The sequence below is a fragment of the Nipponia nippon genome, unplaced genomic scaffold (assembly GCF_047370975.1).
Source record: "Nipponia nippon isolate SJK-2023a ecotype South Korea unplaced genomic scaffold, ASM4737097v1 scaffold_12, whole genome shotgun sequence".
Taxonomy (NCBI): Eukaryota; Metazoa; Chordata; class Aves; order Pelecaniformes; family Threskiornithidae; genus Nipponia; species Nipponia nippon.
The window spans coordinates 23,389,265-23,413,126 of NW_028262313.1; the positions used below are offsets into that span (position 1 = coordinate 23,389,265).

The 23,862-nt window shown below is 48.9% G+C and overlaps 1 long non-coding RNA gene across 1 annotated transcript; it reads left to right on the plus strand.

Moving 5' to 3' along the window:
• Nucleotides 1-1,276: 1,276 nt before the first annotated feature.
• On the plus strand, nt 1,277-12,893 carry LOC148056765 (uncharacterized). The gene is made up of 4 exons (XR_015702526.1): nt 1,277-1,325; nt 1,428-1,536; nt 10,042-10,176; nt 10,614-12,893. It is a non-coding gene; the product is annotated as an uncharacterized LOC148056765 (long non-coding RNA).
• Nucleotides 12,894-23,862: the final 10,969 nt, after the last annotated feature.

Here is a 23,862-nt window from a genome sequence, read left to right on the forward strand (position 1 = left end):
TGCCTTTGGCCTCACATCCCTATCCTGCTTCTTTGCTTCCCACCCGCCTGCTCCCCACATCTCCCTGGCGTGGCGGCAGCACCCCATGGAGCAGCCAGCATGGCCGCCGTGCATGGCAGGGGCTGAGCCCCAGCTAGGGCACGGAGAGGACGCAGGGCTGCCCAGGGAATCTGCTGCCAAGGCCCATAAATAAGGAAACCCTGTTTGCTTTCTCCTTGTCCAGCCCTGTGCAAATATTTACTGCCCCCGTGACCTGTGGAGGCAGCGCAGGCAGCACAGGCAGCAGTGGAGGGGAAGCAGCGGCTCTGCGAGGGGTCGCTGGTGTGGGAGGCATCTGCCTTGCTCCAGCTCCGGGGATCTCCAGTCTTTGCACAACTGTAGCAATTAGCAGAGAGTATTAAAACCTTGCTGGCCAGTTTGAAGACCTCATCCTGAGTCTGTCAGATTCTTTCCTAATGACTTTAGGCTCTGATTTTCCAGGGTGCAGGGTCTGGAGAGGAACACCAGCAGGCTGATGAAGGAGCACGGCGCACAGAAGGGGAACACAGCCTCCTACCATCCTCTCCTCAGCTCAGGAGTTGGGCAGCACTCAGGCAGTGCTGGCATTAGTAAAACACTTTGCACAGCCCCAGAGTTGCACCCGTGGGTGATTCACATCCCTTGTGCCACAAGGTGAGAGAAGTCTGGCAAACCCAATGTGCTCATAGCAGGAGATACGCATGTAAGTCTCTGGGGAGGTTCCTCAGTTTTACCCAGGGCTCTGCACGTCTCATCGCCCCTTACTTGCTCTCTCAGTCTGCACGTGTCTCTCCCTCGCTCAGTTACTCTGGGAACGTGTTTTCCCTCCTGCCCTGTTTGTTGGCCAGTGGCCTGCTTTTTAATTCAAAGATAAGCTTGCACATCTGCTCAGCTTCACAGGGGAGTGCAGCAGCCTGCCGCTTCACGCACCCACAGAAAGTGGTGCCAGCCCCCCAGCCAGCAACAGGCACATCACGCCTCCAAGCATCTCCCACGTTTTGAGATGAACAGGGTGAGTGCAGAGCAGCAGGTCAGACAAGCGAGCAGAACCACACTCCCGTTTGCTTTTCCTGGCACCACCCTGTGGTGGGTATGTAGCCCTGGGGCGATGGTGGAACAGAAAGTGTTAATTGCCTCCCTCTGGCTAAGGAATGCTTCAATCAACTGGCCCAACTGGGATTTGCTGGTGGGAGGGCTGGGCCAGCTGCAGGCTGTGTATTTATCACAGGGAGGGGTGGTTTGGCTGTTGGTCATCTTGGGGCTGTAGGTGAGGTGTTGGGACCAGGATCTGTGTGAGATCCTCTTAGGTGAGGGATCCTGGCTGCCTGCTCTGGCTGAAGGAGCTCTGGCTGATTTGCTTTGCCTTTAGGTAAAGGTGTGCTTTCAGCTTGATTTTTCTGTTTATCTAGCTCCTGCAGCCAGATTTCTTGGTGGAAGAGCAGGGGCTGGACACAGCTCCAGTGGTGACTGCAGTTCAGATAGTACTAATGGAAGGGTAGAGATGTCTTGTCTGTCCTGGTAAGTCTGGTCTTGGTCTTTCTTTCTTCTGACCCACAGCATTATGTGTGTTTCTCTATAATCTTCCTACAAGGGAGTTGGGAACTCATGGGAATATGAAATGTCTTCCTTGTCCTTTCTGTGTCCCCTGTGCTGGCAAGCTCCACATCCAGCCAGACCTGTGGCTGAACAGATTCACTAACAGCTTTCTTTTGTAATATCTCAGCTTGGAGAAGTTAATTATCTCCAAATATTGAAAAGGGCAGATGGATTTTGTAGGATTTACTTGGCTGTGTAATTTTGGTGCCCCAGAGATGTTATTTGGTCTGGCTGCGATGAGTGACACATCGTTGCACCCGGGTGCAAATGTCACTTGAGTATATTACTTCCTCCCTCTCCTGTTATTTGCCCACTGGGGAGAACTGTCTCTTCCAGGCTGGCCCAGCTGTGCCAAGACTGCTAATGCTCTTGCCCAGCCCTCTCCACTGTGCACTGCCCGTGTGGCCATCTGAGGATGGACCAGAGGCAGCTTTGCAAACTGTCACCCTGTGTTTAACAGCCAAAGCCTGGGACTGGAAGGAAACGCTGCAAATCGAGTGTTTCTGGCTCAAGCCGATGTATAAATGTTAGGAAAAGCTTCTGGAGCACATCCTGTGTGTGGATGCAATGAGAGGCTGGTTAATCCCCAGGGGCTGATGAGGAGTCCTTGCTCCAGCTGGCTGGAAGATGGCCCTTCTCAGCCCCTCTTTCATCACTCTCATTCCTCGAACCTCCTCTCAAGGGTTTTCGGGGAAGTCTGTGCTAATGCTCTGGCAGAAAAATGAGGGGTGGGGTGTGAAGGCTTTCTTTCCCTTGGGGAGTGTGTTCCCTCTCTCTGGTTCATGCTTGCTGCTGGAGCCTGGCTTAGCCCTCCTCTCCCTGCCTGCTGTTTCTACCTTATGGTGCAGGATCCACCTGTTCGCAGTTGCCCAGCCTGGGTTGCATTTAAGGACAGGGATTTTTTTTGTGTGATGCTCAGACTAGAGATAAATTCTCCTTTATTTTTATGTCTCCTCCATCTCTTTGTGCTTTGTTTCAAGCAGCAAAAAGTTAAATGTGCCATCACATTATCAGCATGCTCAGCCCAGAAACTAAATAGAGATGTTCCCAGTGAACTCACTTTAATCTCAGTTTGTTTGCCAAGCAAAGCAATCTCCCCATGCAGTTATGGCTCTCAGAAGTTGTCGAGATGGAGGTGACTGCTAAAAAGGAGACAGATGCATGGATTTTTTTTTTTTGTGTGTGTGCTTGGGTTTAATGCAGGAGGTGAACTTTGGGGAACCTTTGCAACACTCCACTTCTGTTTATAGGCAGAGGTTGACTTTTGTGTTTGGGGGATCTGGGTCAAATAGCTAAAGGGCCTGTCTTTGAGGGTTTACCAATTGTTGGAGTTGATTGAGTTGGACTGGGGAGGGCAGTGACCACAATGCTTCCCTCCTAGCCTCCAGCTGGTTCGACTTGCAATGCAAATGTTTTCTCCTGTCACCTCTTAATGATCCTTTTTCCCCTTGTGGGTGTATAATTTCCCCTAGAAGTCTCCAGTGAATGGCTTCCATCACAGTTATTTGTCCCTTTCTTTTCAAGTCTACGGCAACTTCTATAGAATTGCAGACCTGGCATGATTTGGGGTGGGAGTAGATTGAATTGCAGTATTTCATCTCTGGCTGTCAAGTGAGCCTGCATTACCTTCCGTGGGGCTGACAGCAAGGAGACATCAAACCTGCTGGAATACATAAAGTGAGCTGACAAGTGGCCCAGTTTGCAGAGCGGTGCTTTTACTATGAAGCGTGTTCTGGGTGAGCAGCATCGCTCCCCAGGCCAGTGGAGAGGGGCCTGGGATGGAGGAGGAGAAAGGAATGCTTGGCTCGGTGGAGCCAGGGAGGAAGGGGAGAGCAAATGCTCTTCTGGGGGATACTATTGGAAAGACATCATAGAGGAGGAGTTCATAAATCCACGGGGCTTCTCACGGCTGAGGCTTGATTCATCTGCACATCAAAGGAGACCAACAGCCCCTCGGTGAGGCTGCAGGAGTCAGGGGGAAGAGGGGGTGGCTGAAGCACCGGGCCCACACCTCACCCCAAAACACATGTGCTTCAAAACCCCTTGCAGGCAACAGGCAGTGGTGGAAAACATATCCCCTGCATTGTGCAATGCGCAGGGTGTACCTGCATGTGCTTGGTGTCTACTCCATGCCTTGGATGACAGGTATGGTAGCACTGGCTATAGAAAACACTGCTGGCATCCATGTGTTTTGTGCAGTGTTCTTTTGCTGCCTGTTCTTTTGCTGCAAAGATGCAAACCCAGCCTGCTGGCTGCAAAGACAGAATGCTGGAGAAACATCTGTGTCCCAGCAAGTGACAACCATGTGGCTGAGCTCTTTGGTCGGGCCTGTCTGCTCCTTAGCTGGAAGGTCCCTCTAGGTGAGTGGGCTGCAGGATCCTACTCCCTGGGACTGGGGGTTTGTGTACTGCCAGCTTAATTGAAAGGGTTGTGTGGATTTATGGAGAATACGGGGCATGGCTGAGCAGGACACCAACCCTGGGCTGATGTGTCACTGTTCCCATGTGTATTATACTGAATTATTGAACATCAGAGCTACTGTCTTCCCTATGTGCTGTGTGGGCAGAGCTGAGGTGCCCCAGACTTCCTAGCTTAACATGAGAAAAATGCTAAGAAAACCCCTCCACATTGCTTAAGACTCTAAAACTGGTTGGTCTGAAGCTGTGCCTTGCTCAGCAGGGCCTGGGCTGTGCGAGGTGGTCTTTCTCCCAGGACGCCCTTGTGCTGCGTCAGCTCAGGAATCTGCTTTGCCATGTCCCTCAGTGTGCAGGACAGGCAGCTCTCCTCTCCGTGACATCGGCCATTGCCTTGCAGGAGGCAGGACCTGCTCACAGCTCCGCTCCCACTAAAATAAGGTGGAACAGCTTATTGCTGATGGGCTTTGGGCTCCTGCCTCCTCTTCTGTCTCGGGGCCGGTGTCAGGTCTGTCGATAGGAGAGAGCAGCCTTGACAGGAGATAAAGCATGTGCCATGTTTATTGACCGCTGCTTCTGCAGGGGAACTAAACCTTTCCTCCCCAGGGGGACTGTACCGCTGATTGATACTTAGGCAGCCTCTCACTGTGTGTTTTTCTCCTCTCTGACAGTGTTTCTGGAGCAGGCGGTGTGGGCAGAGGGAGCTGCTGAACAAAACAGACACTTTTCCTGAGCCCCAGCCTGGGCACATAAATCCCCACTGGGTTTCTGAGAGGAGGGGGACCTTGTTTTCCCTGTGGAGGGAAATGAAAGGCAGGGTTTATACAGCAAGGTGTGGGTCCTGCAATGGGCACAGAGTGACAGGGGCTGTGTACTGTGTCTTCAGTGCAGTCCTGCAGTTAGGCAGGTCCAGACATACTGTGACACTTGTGCCAGGATTGGGTTTCCAACATCTCCAGCTTTTTGGGACCTAGATGCAACAGGCTGGCAAAGGCCCTTGGCTCCCATGGAAAATATTGCTCAGTTTTTGCATGGCTAGATCTTGAGAGGACAGCTTTGGGGGTACAGCAGACTTCAGAGTAGCTCACATCCCAATGGGAAGAGCTGAGCAGGGGATGTGGCAGCTTTCCAGTGACTCTGGTGTCCCCTTGCATCTCTCCCCTCATCCATCAGAAGAAGGACAGGAAGGTATTTTTACTCCTGCCAGACCATGATGTCCTATAATCCTACTTGGGGGTGCAAGGCAGGGTTTGAACCCGGAGCTTAAATAACTTTGAGTGTTAATGATGGTTTATGATCCTTTAAAACCTTTGAGCCTCAAAAGCTCCCAGAGAATTTGACAAAGCACAGTCCTCCTACAGGGTTCACCTTGTTGCCAAAATACAGCTAGTTCTGGGGATGAAGCGACGGAGGGATTAGCGCACATGCTCTGTGATGAGAGGAAAACAGCTGTCTCAATACAGAGCAAGCTGCTAGGGGAGTATTGGGAAGGAGCCACCTGAAACATTCCTGGTCAGAGTTGGGGTCAGAGCATGAGGAACTTGTAGTCCTCAAGGTGGTCCTTCCCACAGGACAGTAACCTGCAAAACACACCGCTGTGGTAATTGGGAACTCTGTGAGCCACCACTCATGTGATTTCTCCTGTCCTGGCCTCAGCCTTTGGGTAAAAAGCTGCCTGGAGCCACCAAAGCTGCTGCCCCATGGGCTGCAGCGAGATGCCGGAGCCCCTGGCAGGAGCTTAGCGCATCTTCCAGCAGTTTTTCTCTTCTCTCCTCTTAAACTTTCCTAAAGCAGAGAAAGCAGCACTGGAGGAGAAAGCTCTATAAATCAACCTGCTTTATTGCCATGCACTGTTAACTACTGCTGCATTTCACCCTGGAGATGGCTGCATTTCAGTGCAGGATGAATTGATTTCTGTATACCAAAGGTCAGATCTTGAGCTTCTGACTTAGTTCTTACTTAGTCCGTACAAAGGCAAAATCCCCATTGAAGCAAACGTTTGGATATCAGCTGCTCTATAAATAACACAGAACTAAGTGAAAACTAAGCCAGGCTCTGAAGCTTGCAAAGTGCTTGGGGATCCTTGGAAATGGATGGTCCTGGGGTAACTTCCGATTTTAGCAGCAAAGAACAGAGGCTTGGATCACAGAGTAGGGAGGTTTTTTCTCTTTTTTCAGCTCTTCTGCAGCCTGACTTCCTCTCTTTGACAGAGGAATCCCTGAGAAGTGCAGCCTTGCTCTGAGCTGTTTGGTCTGATCACCTCACAGGAGCCTTTTAGCACTGGGAGGATTCAAGCGGGAGGGAATGCAGCAGACAGGCAGATGAAATCTCGCATTCCTGCTGCCCTCCGCATTCTCCTGCTCTGTTTCACTGCATCCAGCTCTTTTTCTGAGTTTGGTTTTCTTTTCCCCAAGGGAGGCAGTTAACTTAATGAGCTAACGCTCCTCTGATTGTTTCTGGAGATGCAGGCAGTGCCCCATCTCCACTGCTGGCCTCGCTTGGATCCTGCCAGATAAATCATGCTGATTTAAAATTGATCGTTCTGGGATGTGGAAGAAAGTGGAGTGGGCGGATTTACCCCATTAGGGTGCATTGATCACCATTACTGCGTGTAATCAGGGTTAATCTCAGGATTAATTGGGGGGATTTGCTGATGGAAACGATCAGCAATTTGTGTTAGTTACTGCTCTATTCGCCTCTAATGGCTTAATCAGATTACAAATTAAAAGTGGCTTCTTCCAGAGAATCTCCCTGGACTTCAGCAGGAGCCAGAGCAAGAGGAGAGAAGCACATCCAGAGCATATGATTTGCAACTTTGAGCTCAATTACTCAGACAGGAGGATGGATGGCAGAGCCCCGCAGGGAGCCCTGAGCTGGGGCAGGGAGAGCACCCATGGGCTGCCCAGCTGTGGTGGCTGTGGCGGGTGCCGGGTGCCTGCTCTGCCCTTTCTAACTGTGAGCTGGGAACAAACGTGTGTGAGGTGAGGTGATGTTATTTTCTTTAAGGATTTCTTGGTGGGGGAAAGGAAAAAAACCAATCACCCTTGGTTTGACTTGTGCAAGGTATGTGATGCAGAGCTGGCACCAGCAGAAGTAGTGCTTGGGCCATTTTGTCATGGGAAAACATTTCAGGAGAGAGTGGGAAGAATTTCAACCTGGAGCAAACCATTAAAACAGTGATTCTGCAGCAAATAAATTAAGGCTGATGAGCTGAGACTGGTTAAACTAATGATAGAAAGGGGTCTTGTCCTGGAAAGATTCATCTAGCAGAAGCTGAGCTGAAAGCATCTGAACTCTATTAGCTTAGTAGATTATAAAGCCAGAAGGGTCTGCCTGTGAATGTCTCGGCTGAAAGGATGCAGGAGAGGAGCCTTGCAGGAGCAAAAATCACCTGGGGATCCACCACCCACAGAACAGACCATAACTGGGGGGAATTAGGAACTGTCAAGTCCAGCTCTCCTGTGAGAAGGCAAAAAATATATCTCTTATTTGGAAGCGTACTCCCATCAATTTACCTCAACAGATGGGATTGGTTATAAGTGGGAAGAGCTCAGTCTCACCTCATTCCTAATCTGTGCTGATATCGATTGAGTTTTTGATACGTGACAGTCAGATGTAAGTGCTGGAGATCTATTTATTCAGCTATTTATTAGCAAATCTGAAGGAAAAAAGGAAAGTGAATGTTTCAAGTGGCTGCTGACAAGTTACAGCAGTTTAATAAATCACTTGAAATAAACTACTTTACGTATGCTGAGAAATGCCACTGACTTCTCTAGTAAGCCATTCATGATGAAACAGGCAACACTTAAAGAACAGAAATTCATTTGCATTTGCAGGGCTTGTTGATATGTTCTGACTGTTCCCTGCTGTAAATTACTCGCCAGGTATGTCTGTGTTGGTGTGTGCTATCCAGACTGTGTATAAATTTGTTAGTATCTGTAACTCATGGGGAGGGCATCTTTGCCAGGAGCTGCTCCTCATCAATTAAGGGCTGAGCAGGATGGGGTAGCCCATTCCTCATTCCTGGCTAACACTCCCCTCTCTTTCCACAGCATCCTTATCTCCCATCCAGTGAGCAAAGACAAAGCCCTTTTCTAGGGAGCGTATCGGGCAGCTGTGTATTTTTGCCATTGCTCTAAAAAATACATCTTGTTTAGGTTTAGGTAATGCCACTCCCTGCTTTTAGCAAACCCAGCAGAGGCAGCTGCTGCTTGTCACTTTTTCTGAGCCTTTGAAAAGCAGCAGCTTGAACTGTAGTAGGACCTTGGAGGCCAAAGGACTTACATTTGTGGAGGGAAGAGGTAAATACCAAGGCTGGATTTAAAAGAGACCAAAAAGAGTGTTTAGACTAACAGAAAGGGGCATCTGCGGCTCCTGGAGGAGGCTGGGCGGCAGGTCTGAGAAGGTGCAGGTTACTGGTGCCCAGCAAGTCCATCAGCAGAGACAAGCAGCAGCTTGGGCACTGAAGCTCAGGGAGTTTGAGATGTGTTTGCCTGCAGCCTGGCAGCCCTCGAGCCATCCTGCCTCCGAAATCTGGCAGGCAGCTGATGGAGGTGAGCACTGCGATGGGGGGGGGGGGGAGGCACAGCATCACTGTGCCTGCCACATCAGAAAGCTCAGGAGAAAGCTGCCTGGCCTTACTCTGCCTATTATATCCAGAGGAAAAAGGAAAAATTTTTTTTTTCCCCTCTCCTGACTTGGCTTAGATTTGGGGATCTGCAGCCTAAGCTTTAAAAGGGAACTGATGCCGGCTTTGGAAATGTTAGGCATTGTTCTGTCTATCCCAGAACATTCATATCAAAAAAAGTGAAAAAACTCCACTGTTTAAATAGAGGCAAGAGTATCTGACCTGACTTTGAACACTGCTTTTGTTGTTGTGCTTCTCAGGCTATGTGGTGTATCAGGAAGGCTTTGCAAAAAATGTCAATACATATAGTCTTCTGGTTCTAATGTACATTTCTTCATAAATACAACCAGAAAAGGGAGGAGATGGTCAGTGGTTGTTCCTTATTTTTATTTGTATGCAAACTAAGGATCCCAGTGACACAATACAACAGGATCTGTGGAGATAGATATTATTTCCTGGGTGAAAAAGTAGGCAGTTCTTACTTCTATAAAAAAAGACTATATTAGGTTGGTTTTTTTGCATATGCACCCTGATATATGGGGTGTATGAGAGAGGATACCTTCCTCTCCTCAAAGCATTTGCTCCAAGGAGACTCAGCTGTGTCTGAGCTGTTTTCCTCTGCCAGGTGCAATTTCTAAACCCCCTTGGCAAGAGTTAGTGGAGCTGCTCTGCTATTTGTTTTTTACTCTTTCTTTATTAAAAAGCTCCAGATACAGACAGGCTTGCTTTGTTCAGTGCTTTACTGGTGCCTCTGTTCACCCTGTCTGATAAATGGATTGTCTAATGTTTAAATTGGGTGCTCCTGACTTTCCCAATCCTGTGTGTTTCCAAGTGATCCCACCTGGATCTGCATCCAGCTTGCTGCATGTCTACCCACATCCTCCTCCTCCTGCAAATAACTGACAACTCCATGGTTTTAATCTTTTAATCTGTCTTGCAGTCAGCCAGGTAACTTGCCACCACATGCTGATTGCCTACTGGCCAACCTGTGCCTAAAGACTCCCTGCCATGCAATTAAGCAAACCCACAGCAGCATGTCTGGGGAGGCAGCTGGAGATGATTTGCCCTCAAGAAGAGGGTTTGCTGGATATTGGGAAAATCCCCAAAACTGTCAGTGAAGTTTTCTCCTGCAAGTGGTTCCTCCTTGCAGCTTGAAGTATTGCTTATGTCAGGAGGGAGACTAAGGTTTTTCCAGGACAGCAGCTTGGTCAGTGCATCCCCATGTCCAAGACCACCTGCTCTGATGCTGCAAGATCCCCCCAGGCTGTTCAAGTGCTTCACTGCTTCTCCCCCTCCTCTGCCTCACAGTAGACTGTGATTATTTTTGGTTTTTTAGTGGCATAGGTGGGTCAAAAGCTGTCTTTCCTCCTGCTGTCATTTCTGCAGAGGCGGCGGATGGGGAGGACCAGGGCTGTGAGGTAGCTCAGAACCACTCCTGCTGCCAGGGGATCATTTCCCCAGCCAAGGGAGCCCTCAGCTGCTGCTGGGGCAGAGGAGCTGTGCTACCTGCCTGCTTAGTGGGTAAGCTGCATGTTTTTATGGTTGTGATTATCGTTCTTTCCCTTTTGGAGGAGGTTTAAGAGAAAGCACTCAGAAAACAGTTTTGGTGCTTGGCAAGGCAACTGGAGACCCCATCTGTTGCTTCTTACATTGTTAAGCTGCCCTCTGCTTCCCATGCCAGCCTGGTTTCTGTTAAATGGAGCCTCACCAGGTCATGAGAGCCAAGTGGCTCCTAAATTAGCTAAGGCATTAATCAGGTCCCATTTGGATTAGTGCAGGGTGGCTATGCCCTCACCCTCCCCTCTATAAATTAAGCAGGTTTTATATCTTCAAGGCTTCTCTGGAATCGTGTACTCCCTACTGTCCACCCCCTTCCCAATTGCTGGTGACAAGTATACACAACTTAATTGGTTGGCATGGGAAAGGGCTGACATTAATTGGCTGTGTTTGGCATGCAGACTTCCTGTCTTGCAGCACCTCCCAGGGATCTTATCAATCTCATCTCCGAGACCGGCACCTCCGAAGCATGGCTGCCAGTTAGATGGGGTTTGATTCTTTGCTGCTGATGACTGAAATTTTGTTTGGCTTTATGGCACTTTGGCTGGGGAAGAGCAGTTTTCACACCACAGCTGGCAATCCCTGCAGTGAACACACAAGGGTGGAAGGGATCCACAGGCATCATCTCCCTGTGGGTGGGAGAGGACACCACGCTCGTGTGACACCGTGTCTGAGCAAGGAGCATCAGGATCCCCTTGGGTACCGGATGCTACTCCTGGAAGGAGGTGGTGGATGTAGATACCCCAGACTAGCTCCCCAACAGCCTTTGCAGATGGTTGAGATCCTTTCTCCCCTGCATTTCTCCGGTGTCTGTGGCAGCTTGTGGTGAAGGCCAGGGGTGGCACAGCTGAACTCCCGCCTCCCAGAGGGGAAGGTCCCTGTCCCTCCATTCCCAAGCATCTCCCACTGCCCCTGCTCTGCAGGGCAGGGGGTGAATGAGCAACCTTGTGCCTTACAGCTTTGCCTGTGAGCCCCTCCTGGGTGTGCAGCCTAATTTCAGCTTAATCCATCCTATGTACTTACATGTCTAGGGTTAGAAAGTGAGCTGCAAATTAACATTTTGAGAGCTGTGGATTTGTTTGGTCTTTGACAAGCTTCAATAGCCAGTTAACTTATTTTAAGAGACAAATTTAGGTGTTCCTTATCCTGATTGTTTTCACATCCCTCCCTTTACCTTATTAATTCTTAACCTATCTTCATAATTAACTGTGAAAGACAGCAGCTGTCCCTCCTCTCTGAACAATCTTTTCACCAGCAGGGAACAATACTTGGGCTGGGATGAACAGGAAGTTTCTGGTAGCTCTAACTATAAAAAAATAATTTAATGCTTTTTTATTACCTGGTTATGACTGCCTGCTTTCACTGTATTTACTTAATAGGGTCCTAAATGGCCATGCATCCCTCCTTGGTGCTATCAGTGATGCTGTATCGGTATTGGTGTCTGTGCTTAATGGTGTTTAAAGAGTTTGAGTGGAATTGCAAAGCAAAATGAGAACCCAGCCCAAGACTCTGACAGCAGGGCCTGGGATGATGGGTTAATGTGGATTTGCTGCTGTACATGTTTTTGCATTGCTAATTTCCACTGATCGCCTCTGGGAAGTGGTGGGGATTCTCTAATGGAAATGTGTGAAATCTTCCCTTCAATTTTTTTTTAATTGAACTTGTAATTTATTGCAATAATTTGGGGCTGAAAATGAAAAAGTTAGAAGAAGAGGGAAAGAGAACGTGGTCACCTCAGCCTCCAGGTCTTCAAGCACTTGGAATTCTACCTGTGTTTCGGATGGGCTGCTGCTCAGGACAAGCACCTTCCTGCCCGCAGCCCTGGCTCTTCCCTTTGTCTGCATCTTTGCCCAATAACATGGAGTGAATAGGTAGCGGATTTGGAACAGGACCCTCAGCAGCCAGAAGAGTGGAAGATAATTAGGCTTTTACACCTTTTTATAAAAGGGGTGGTTTAGGTGAAGAGAGAAAGGAAGGAGCTCTAGACTGCTCTTAAGAGCTGTGGCCTGGCTTTGCCCTTCCTCAGGAGCTGTGAAGGAGGAGGATGTTAGAAATGCCCAGTCAGGAGCAAAGGTTCGCTTCAAGGGTTAACTTGATTCTTACATGCCAAAGTCAAAGGAATGCAAGACGTGCCCTGGCAGTGGAGATTACCATGGGATTACATGGGAATTTTCAGAGCATCCTTTCATACTTTGCAATGATACAGTCTTGCCTGATGCCATCTCCTTAGGTTATTACTTTAGTCATAAAAAAACACCTTCAATGTCAGCAGCAGAGTTGCTGCAGGCTAGGAGCACACCTGAAACCCTTCATCTCCCTCCTAGGCCTGCAGCTGCCCTGCCCAGGTATGGAAGTCTCTTGCTGTGGCCAACACTTGCATTGAAGATGCAGTACGCTGTTCAGCAAACCTCAAAATATCCCCTCTCATGGGGCTTTCCCTGAGGAGATGGTATCTCAGCCTAACTTCACCGTCAGGAAGTTTAACAATATTCAGCTTAAGTTTTCTTTTATTAACATGATCCCCTTGCTCTTAGCAGCCTGTACCATAAGCCTCCTTTCTCTGCAGTGTTTATGTAGTCAAGCTATTTGCAGGATGTTGTCATCTCTCCCCTTAGCTGCTGCTTGTTTGAAGTAGGCAGATGCTGCTCTTAAAACATTTCTGCCTGGATTTCTCCAGCCTTTATATCATTATAGCCCACCCTTAAACTCTTCTCAGTGTATCAATATCTTTTCTAGTAATTACATGCTTAAAAAGCACACAATATTCCCTGTTTTAATACACCATCTCCAGCCCAGTATAAACACACAGCAACATGTATACAGAAAACAAACTGAAAGCCTTACTCGGAAAGCTTTCCACTCCATCCACAATTATCTCTCTTGGGGAGCGAATGAGAAAGAGCACATGCTGCAAGTGACAGGCTCTCAGCATCTCTTAGAGCACTGTTGGACCGTGTTCAACAGCTAATGGCAATGACGGTGGAAGGACGTGTGTGGCAGGGGGATGGACTCGCTGTCTCAGCCCTGGTTTGAGGCTGGAGGTTTTGTGAAAGCAGCCTTCCTGGACATGCAGCATGGAATGGGAACTGATTTTTGGTTTAAAAATCAAATTGTGCTGTAGGAATATCTACCAAAGAAAAAGGTTACCCCCAGCATCTCCCCATAACCCTGAGGCTGTGATTGCAGGTTGATAAGGCACTGCTGCTTCCTTGTACTGTAGTTGGAGGAAACTCTGACACAGGGCTGGGCTGGAGAAAGCCAGATTTATAAGTTAAAGACCTGGAGTTAGAAGGTGTCTACTGATGAGAGCTCCTCTACCTGCTGAGCACTGTCACCAGGCATGCATCAGGGCAGACTTTTTGAAACAAGATGGATGGCTGCCCTCTGGTTTGTGCAGCACTGGGTGACAGGGGGACTTGTTTTTGAAGACAGGCTGTTTTCATCATTTTAGAAGAAAACAAGATAAGCATCCCTGACACTCGATCCTTTGCCATAGGGGTGTGGAGGTCTATGAGGGCTGCACCTGTTTGCTCATGGCCAGGACCAGTGAGTGCCAGTCGTGTCCTTCACTGCTGGTCTGTTGCCTTTCGCCAGCACTGATTTCTTGCCCAGAGGAAAGAAAGGACAGTGTGGGGGAAAATACCCCTTGGTGCTTGCGAATACCAGGCGCTCACCCATCTGTGCCCTGCTGGAGGGCTGGTCTTCAGTAAGATAACATTGTGTTTTACTGTGGGTTTCAGTTTCCTCTGAACGTAACTGGTTTTACCATTAAGACCTGAATCTTTGCTGATAAAAGGAGACTGAGCTCACAAGAATATAAAGTTTCCAGAAGGTAACTGGAGTACCAACCCTTCCCTGACACTTATGGCCAGCAGGTCTGGTCCTGCTCCCGTGGGGGCCCTGCTGTGGCTGTGGAGCTCAGCGAGGCAGGGAGGGCTCCAGGGGTGCTCATAGCCCCATCCCCTTCTTAGAGGGAAGCAGTGGTAAATGTCTTTTCTAGGATGGCAATGCCGTATAGAGACAGACCAACATCTCTCAAACCCCGGGGGATGCTCTGTGACTTTGCATCACTTGGGTTTCCCCAGCAAGAATGGGAACTTGGGGTGACCACTTCCTCCTTTGGCACACACAAACAGCTCTCAAGTGAGTTTTACTATAAAAATGCTTCCTCTTATATGGTATCCCTTCTTAATATAGTTTTTTAACCTATACCCTAAATTACCCTGTGATACAAAAGATAGATACTATCTGGTTTTATTATACTATTCATTTTTTTCTATCAGATATTAGTTATTAAAACACACTGCTTTTGCAATGCAGAGACATTATTGCAGATGAGTGACCAGGCCTAAGCATTCCAAATGCCTGGCTAATTAGAAATGAAAATGATTCCCAACAGGAGAACTGAAGGCACATGAGGGGAGTTAAATCAGAGGGCAGAGAGGAAAGGAGAGATCACTGACTGTGTGACTGCACTTGCTTTGTCCGTCTGACAAGAGAAGCTGACCTTTTTTTGCTCTTGCAAATCTCCCTATTTTGGGATAAGCAATACTTTCCCATTTCACACTCAACAGGTGAGATGCGGGGATCAGGCTGCCCAGAGGTAGACAAAGGGCCTGCTAATTTTTGAGTCGAGTTGTTCACTTGACTTTGTAAGCAAAGTTTTCAGAGTGGCCTGTTTTTTTGAAAGATTCATGCTGATCCAGGGGAAAAAAAAAATCACAACAGAGGACAAATCTCTCCCTCTCCCTCAACTGGTGCAATTAGGGAGGTTTTTATTCTGAGCCTTGGTAATGTGGGGACATCTGTATTGGCTCCAGCAGGTCTCATTCCCCAGCTTCTGTGCTTAATTGCACTTCCATTGGCAACTTAAGCAGTCCCTGCATGTGTTTCAAATGAACTCTCCACTTCAGGCTGGTTTTACTGATCACCTTTGTGTGATTGGCAATTAAAGTCCTTTTCAGCTGAGGGAGAATTATTGCCTGTTTTTCAGCTTGTATCTCCCTCCTTTAGCTTGCTCTGCCTTTTGCATTTTCTAATATTCCCTCAGTTCCTTATCTATTGCAAAAGCCCAGCCATGGAGCCATTTGTCTCTTCCCTTGATGAGAACCATGCCTTTTGGGAGACCATCTGGGTTTTTCCCCGATGAACAGGACGGTCTCCAGTGTTGCAGCAGATCTGCCCAGTTTTTAGGTGCTTGTGGGGAATAATGGAGGAGGTGAGCAAAAAAAAAAAAAAAAAAGAAGATATTAAGAGAGCAAAGGAGGGTGAACTTTACCCAGTGGTAAATCCATCCCCGAAGCTGTGGAGCAAACAGGAAATGATCTCTTAACACCATGCACCTGCAGCCCCGGGAAGAGCATCCAAAAGGGGCCCAAGCCTGTGGCAGGGTCTGGAGGAATGGCGCTCGTGAGTCCAACTGCAGGGTTTTTTAAGACTCCTTGGCTAGCTTCACGCCTCGCTTGGCTTCTGGTTCCTGCCTCCTTGTGCCTCTGCCAGATGCACTCTCCCTTTCCCTTATCCTACAGTAAATGAATCTGGTGCTGTTGAAAAGTATCGAGGTGGCAGCTCTGGAAGCTGGGGGCCAGTTAAGTGCTGGGATGCTGACAGCATCTCAGTGCCCTGCACAAAAGCACTGGTGCTTTTAATGCCCGGTGCAAGGCTGGCACTTGGAGAGAGTGATGCCACTGATGGGCTTTTAGCAATCAAATCTGGTCTGGAACCATTGAACCTGGGATCTCGCAGCTCTCCAGCTACCCCACGCCAAAGCTCCTTGTCAGAAAGAAAGAAATGTGTACACAGATGAAAAAGTGCTTATCTGGAGCCTGGGATGGCTGCGCCCAGCCCTGGCATGGAGCCTCCCCAGCTTAACTCCATACAGCAGCAGGGCGTAAGCAGCTGAGACGGGAACATCAACAGGACCGAAACCAGAGCAGGAGAGAAATCTCCTGCCCAGCCAGGAATCCGGTCGGGCTGCTGGGAGGCGGGGTGGGTGTCAGCGTCCGTACTCTCATTAAAACCCGGATGAGGTCGATGGCGCGTCTGGCTGAGGTGCCTCCTGAAGCACAGGTCTTACCAGGTCTGCTGGCTTTTCTGTTCAGGAGTGACACAAATTAAAGCATCTTTAAAGATCCAGCGCTGAGGGTTTCCTCTGACATTGGAAGATCTGGTGGGACTTGAAAGGCTGGGAAGTTGCAAGTGAAATCACAATAGAGGGAAGGTGATTCCCAGTAAAGCAGACTGACCCATTCAGAGAGAAATACACTCTCTTCTAATCACAAGTTTGCCAGGGAATTTGCCTTTTCTTTACAATACAGGCAGCGTCTGTACGAAGCGGTGCCTGACCTTCGCAGGGAAGCACGCCTTGCTCGCAGCTCATCAAGCACTCAAAGGATGCAACCACTTGCAAACAAGTGTCCTGCCCTGGCTCAGTGCTGTAAGTATGAGGCAAGGTCAGCGTTCCCAAATTCATTGCGCTCACCTCCCCACCCTACAGATGCGGAGGAAGAAAGGGGTCAGAGTGCCTTTGGCAGTGGAGACCTAAAGCTTGGAAAAGCCTGAAAGAAATTGCCTGCAGCTGCTGCTGTAGCATGCTAAAACCCAAGCCATGACAGTACTTTTTGGATTCCAGTGGGATGGGAGAGGTGTTTTCTCGAGGCTCGCTCCCCCCTGCCCCGTGGGGGGTTATAACAAGGAGATTGTGGGATTTAAGTCTATGATGGTGGGATTAGGCGTTCCTCAGCCGAGACGGTTCCACATTCTTTCCTCCTGATTTGCTACTCAGTGCTCTTGTTCCCCCGACCAGAAACCGGCTCACTCAGCTCCCTTCCAGTTACGGTGCTGGAAGAGTTTACAGCACAGCCCCAGCCCAGCGTCCCTTCCTAGCGTATGTGCCTTGATTTAATGCTTTGATTTGAAAGTTATTTTTTACAATAAAAGAAAGATGGTCCATGCCAAAAAAAGCAGTTTCATAAAATGCTGAACATGACTTGCATTCTGTAATTGCAAACCTGAGAGACTTGGAGTAATTGACATTTTGGATGTATTGTAGAGTATCGTATTTAATCTTGAAAAGCAGGTTCCAGGCAAAGGAGGCAACTGCCAAGGCAAACTCAGACTCCTCGCCGGGTTCCTACCATAACTCATTTTCAAATCCATTCAGCACAGTCCTGAACCTAAATGTTTACGTTTTTGATTTACTAAGATAACATTCCTGGGTCACTGAAACTGTTTGTCAGGGAAGGTCTCAAAGAGACAGCAGGAATTAGTGATGCGTCGGCTCAAGCCTCAGGGATGTGTGAGGGGTGCTGGTACTTTCCAGTGCTTCGTGGAGAATTGTGTCCGTCTCCCATGATTGTGGGGATAGCAGCGAGATCTTGCCGTCTCCCCACAGGTCGTGATGCAGGTTTGGGTGATGCAAGAGTAAGTGCACACCCTGTTTCATAGAGGTGGTGCTTGAAGCTAAATGTCGTAAATGCACGGGGTGTAAGTGGCGTGGAGAGGTCTGCTTCAGCTCCTGTGCGATGGGCTCTCTGCTGCCAGGATCTCCATTCATGAGTGTGTGAAATTGCATAAATGTGGGACCGGACGCAAATTAAATTTCACAGAAGTGTGACTCAGTGCATGTGTATTTTTGTCGGTGCATGACTTCAGTGCATGTGTAATTTTATAAATGTGTGGGATGTGACTGATGCTCGGTAAGTGCGTCTAAAGCTGGAGCAGTGTTGCAGAGGCAAGCCAAACTTTCAAGCTAACCCACGGGTTCTACTTTTCTTTTGTCTATGAATGCAGCTTCTGTAAAGTATCTGTCCCACATTATCGTGGTTTACAGCCTGGCTATAAACATTTGCTTCTGTTTGAAATATAACAAATATAAGTGGAAATCTGCTCTCTGCTTTATGTGTCCTGGTAAAAGATACCAGTTGAAGTTTTTAAAAAGACCAGCCCTCTTCTTGCAAATAGAGCGTTTACATTGCTACAGATTTCAGCGGAGTGAACGCTAATTTACAGTGGTGCAAATGAAAAGAAAGCAGAAAACCCAGGAATTTAAGAGGGAATTATACACCCCTGACCATGGAAATGAAGATGCAGCCCTGGCACCACAGCTCTTAAAAGCGTCGGTGGAGCTACATTTATATTGGGCCAAGTTTTGAATTGGTGACTCACCCTGGATAGGGCCAGCATTTGAACCAGTCGTCTTAAAGGTATCCTAGAAGGGCTCCTGGGACTATAAGTTACTTATGAACACGGCTAGCAGCATCGTGCCAGGTTGGTTTGTTAAATTTGTTATAGCTTCTCCCAGGATTCAGCTAGGATTAGGATGTGCTATATGCATGTGCTGGAAATACTGCCCTTTACCTGGGAGGGTATGGGGGGAAGGAGCTTCTCTTCCCCTCTTCTGGGGAGGGTTTTCCAGCAGGGCTGCCAGCCCAGTTTGGGGATGATTTGGGGGTCAAGGCTGGCATCGATTGGGAAGGGGTTATTATTTGCCCAGCTGCACATCTTTATTCATAATGTGCCCATTGTTCTTAACATTTTGCATATTTCATTGTGAGAAATGGGGGGGGGGGGGGGGGGAGCAATCGCCATGTCTCTGGGAGTTCGGCTTCTCTTTTATTTCGGCGGCGGCAGGCTGCAGCAGGAGCCTGTGGCTGTCAGGATGTTCACATCTGTTCCTGATTTGTGGACAATGGAGCACCATCCACTCGCTGCACATGGACGATCTGTGACAACTTGACAGCCTGCCCAGGAATTCAGACTGAACGGTTACTATCCAAAGCGATCAATGTTGTCTGATCCAACATTAGAAGGGGGGTGGAAATCATAATTTCAAAGGCAGGAAAATAAAAGTTGCTTCTCTTTTGGCATTTGTGATGAGTGGCATTAGAGCCTCCTTTCATCTCGTGAGCGGGGTATTTGGGAGTGGGAGCAGCAGGAGCTGGTATGCTTCAAAGCAGGGCAGGGTGCTAGTCTCGGACGTTCCCCTGCCCTCCGCTTCTGTCTGGTCTTTAAATCTCACCTCACCCCTGGAGCAGCCACAGCACCGCAGGCAGCTCTGCTGAGCCCTGCTCCCTGCCTGTGTGCTGCCTGTGGCCAGGCAGGCAGCAAGGGGCTCTCCTCCTCCTTGGGTGTCCCTTTCTGGTCCTGTGCTCTCTGGGGCCTGGGGGTCAGGCACCCTGGGGTCCTGCCATGGGAGGGGATGTGGGCAGGAGCAGCTCCATCCTCTCCAGCTCATTCTGGAAGACAATATCTGCTCCTGCTCTCAACTGTGCTGCAGGACAAAGTTCTCCATCTATCCCAGGTCATGATCGTATGCAAGAGCAATGCAGCGTGGCATGCTCCATTCACCCAGCAGGTGACAGGCTCCTGAGATGGGTCTGTGACCCCTCAACCCCTTCTTTGGCTTGGAACATCTGCCCTGACCTAAACCTTGCACCGCTTGCCCCTTCCCCTTACAGACCACCCCAGTGCTGGCCTGTTGCAAGGACAGCAGCAGCCTGGAGAAGGGCAACGCCTGGACGAGACTGGGGCAGAGGAGATGACATCTCTCCTCCTTGAACGTGTTCTGAGGCTGCCCTCCCGCTCCACGGCATGTGCGCTGCATCGCTTCGCCTCCTTCGGTGCAGCAAATGGGTGTAAGTAGGTCTGAGCAAACCTGACAAAATGCAAGGGGCCTAAATTACATTACCTTGCACACCAGCTCTGAATCTGACCTTGGGGATTAATTAGATAAACAACTGTCTTGTACAGTACCTTATATAAATGTACAAGCAAGGCACCATTAAGGATTACGTTGTCACTAACCTAAGCCCTTAGTGATTTAATTAGACAATTAGAGGGTGCTTGGGAATGCTCTCGTAGTAACCAGAGATATTAACACCATTTGTATTTATATTTAATGGCATTGCAGAAGGGATTTTAATTATTCTGAGTCTTACTTGTCTTTTAACTTCTGAAGAAGAAGTTCTCTTCTGACTTAGGTAGAGTCTCACGGGCGCTGTCACAAGCACTGTGTTGGGCAGGTCCGAGGGCCAAAACCCATTTCCCTTGTAAACCAGTGTTGCTCCTTGGCAGGCGGTTTGCTCATTGAGATGGCACAGAGCATGGCAATCCCACAGGTAACTGCAGGAGGAGCAGGAACCAGCTCTGGGCTTGCTGGCATCTGAGCAGCGGTAAGTAACGAAGACTGTCCCCCGGGGTAATTACTGTGCAGACAGAAAGGTTTGTGCGATGGTGCTTAGGATGGTAAAATCAATGGTACGTTCAATAGCTGTATGTGGAAGAGTGATCGGCGCGTTTCCTCGTCCTCGGCATGCTGTAAAAGAGCTGGATGTTTATTGGCACGGTAAGCGAGGTGTTTGATAGAGCCTCCGACAGGTAAAACATACCCCATCCTCACTTGGGTCCTCTGCAGCATCCAAATCACTGGTGGCTGTGCAGCAGCTTAGTAATATCAAATAAAATCTGGCGACTAGGGAGAGCCTTCAGCTCCCATCAGCTGCAACCTAATTTAGGATATGAACTGGAATCTCTGCAGGAGGAAAGTCTTTGTCTCAGCACCGGGTAGCTCTCAGCCCCTTCTTCATCAATACCAGCCAAGAGTCCTTTCTTCCTGCTTTCCTAAAGATGCCAGTCTTGCAATCTCTCTGCCAATAATTGTATTTTCACTGTATTACAGCCCCAGTAATACAATTAAGCCTAAATAATATAGATGAAGTGGAGAATAATTTGATTTGCTAACTAATGTTTGAGTCAAGTAGATTTTTTTTTTTTCCCCCCTGTTTTCATGAATCGACAGTTGACTAAACCCACAACCATTCCTCCACTCCCTGTCCTTTAGTGAAATGTGGATACAAAGGAATGATTCATCAGAGGGACGGATCCAGACTTCTGAAAAACGGGAGGATGTTTGCTTTGGTTTTATGCATGGAAGGGGTGGGATCCTCTTGGGAACTCTGTATGAGGCAGCGAATGGGATGTCCTCAGATAATCAAAGACAATGAGGAAAAAGTGGGGTCAATGATCCGTTCAATGAAAGCATAAGGCAAATGATACATTGAGCAGTTCCAGAAAGTGGTAATTTGACAACAGCCTGCTGCAGTGAGCCATCTGGCCGGAGGAGAGAGTGGGAGTGCCAGTCTGTAAGATGGGCACCTCTGGGACGGGAGGTGAACTTCTGGAGGCTTCAGATACAGCTCGTCCTCTGTGTGGGGCCTTGCTCCACAGATATGCACACAGCTGAGGCATCCGAATTAAATGGAAGAGAGGCATTGCTGGCCTCTAAATGTATGAAAAAATCTTCTTTGGAACCTAAGGAGTAGATGTTTGTGTGTGACCTGGTTTTCCAGGAGCTGATTAATTGGATATGGGCTTGGTGAGTTGATATAGAGGCATATTGCACGTAGTTATTCAGGGTCAGGACTTTGGCATGTTGTGTTACTCTTTTCCATTTGCAAAGGGCAAAAATATGAGAAAGGAGCTCGAAAAACCTGTGTAAATAAGAAATAAGAAAGGAAAAATAAAACTGCAGGGAACAGCTTCCTCTCATGTGTTTTGGCTCTGCCTTTTTTAGGCAAATCTGCTGCTCACCCTCCCAACCTCCAAGCTCTCCCTAAGCCCAAGTGTCCCAGCAAGCCAGGAACCAGTTCATGCTCAGGCTACCACCTGGGGATGATCCAATTTCCATGGCATGGGGGATCCCTTTATAAAAGTAATCTGCAGCAGTGGCTAGGCTATGCCAACTTATAGCAGTGCTCTGGAGAGGGCTACAGTGAAATATTTTGCAAATCCTTTTTATTCCTTGTTTACTAAAAGATGTTAAGGTTTGGTTTTGAAGAAAAAAGCCAACAGTATGTGGCCTTTGGAGGATGCATGAAGTTCAGAGCCCTGTCTGACCTGAGCAGTGACTGATAGCCCGTTTATTTGGAAAGGCTAATGCTGGTCCAGGCCAGGTCCTCCTGCACAGATGAGCTTCCAGCAGCAGAAAGCAGAGGCAGGGAGGGAGCTGAAGCAGCAATCACCGGTTAGGTGATGGCGGGGAAAATGCCAGGATGCTTTATTCAAAGTAGACGTGCTCTCCAGGCTGCCAGATGAGGAAGGAAATTGGAAAAATAGTCTCTTTCATGTGGGTTTTGGTCCTTGTTGCAAGGAGTCAGGCTACGATTAACTGTCCTGTTGGAAAAGGGCCACAAGAACAGCTTCTTGCAGGGTGCCTGAGCTCTGCTACTGGGGGGCCTGGCTGGAGCCAGCTGCGCGTGGGCAGGGAGGCAGGAGGGGGGACTCAGGCATGTTTTCCGATGCTCCCAGTGCCCCTGGTGGACTGGTGTGCGGGTGGGCAGTGCTCCCTCTGCCCGACTTGCTTTTCCATGTCCTGCTGCCCTCGACCAGACCCTGAGCTTTGTGGGTCTCGGCTGCAAAAGTGGCTGCAGCTCCTCTGCTTAGAGAGAGCATGGGCACTTCACAAGTCTCCAAGGGACTTGGGTGCACTGGCTGCATCGACAGCCCCAGGGTACTGGTCCATGGCCATTTGCCATGGTGGTGGTGTCCCCATGCCTGGCTCACCCCACTGGTGAGGAAACCCTAGGCTCTGTACAGGCACAGCTCAGGGGCAAGCGTATTCCCAAAGGCGATGGAGGCAGCCACCGTACCCAGGAGGATAAGAGCTCAGCTGTTAGTGGATGGGCTGAGCTGTGAAAGGGGCCTCAGAGCCAAAGAAAGGTCTCTAGCCCACTTCATTCACTGGTGTAGGTGCACATGAGGGTGTTGATGTCCAGATGAACATCTGCTTGGGATTCAAAGTGGAGCTGAGGCCTCTTCTGTTCCTTAAACTAGGCTAAAAAAATGATGTGTGTCCCCCTCATCGTACCATAACTGTGAAATGCCCCATAGCAGCATGGGGAGGGAATGAATTTCAAACTGAAGGTGGGATGGGGAAGTTTCACAGCAGCATGATTGTTCCTTTCTGAAGTGGAGAGCTCTTGCACAGCTCTCGAGAGAGTCTTAGCCATTGCCACAAAGACAGAGAGTGTCTAACACTGGGCTTGGATGATGGATAGTGGAGAGAATAAGGAGGAAGGACGTAAGGCTTGCTTGGTGAAATGAATGGTTCATCTACTCAGTGGATGGTGCCAAGGCACAAATCCCTTGGTTTGCACTTGGCGTCAGTGGCCAGTGCTGGGAACCTGAGCTACTGCTGAGCAAACCCTCCTGTTGATCATGATGGAGCAGTCAAAGCAAGTCTCACCCAAATGATGCATAGGGTGCATTAGGTAAGGGTGATGGCTGACAAAATGCCCATCTGAGCAAATGCTGGCTCTGCTGAATGTGCTTCGGTGATGCTGTGTTTGAGGATGGTACATGGGAGCTTGGAGAACATGATCTCGTTACAAACATTGGCCTAGATGGTTGCTCTGGGATTACAGCTCTGCAGTATGGAGGCAGAAACTGGCTGCTTTTATTTACACATGCACTGATATTAATTCTCTCTCTTCTCCCTCCTGGCTGGAGCTGCTCTTTTCTTCCCAGCAGTTGCTCTTGGTGTTTTGTACTTGGCTAGTGGCCTGAGGTCTCAGCTGCCCACTGCAATTCTCACCTGCAGAGCCTGGTGCCCCACGCAGCAGTGCCAGGCTTGGAAGAGTCTCTGAAGGAGCA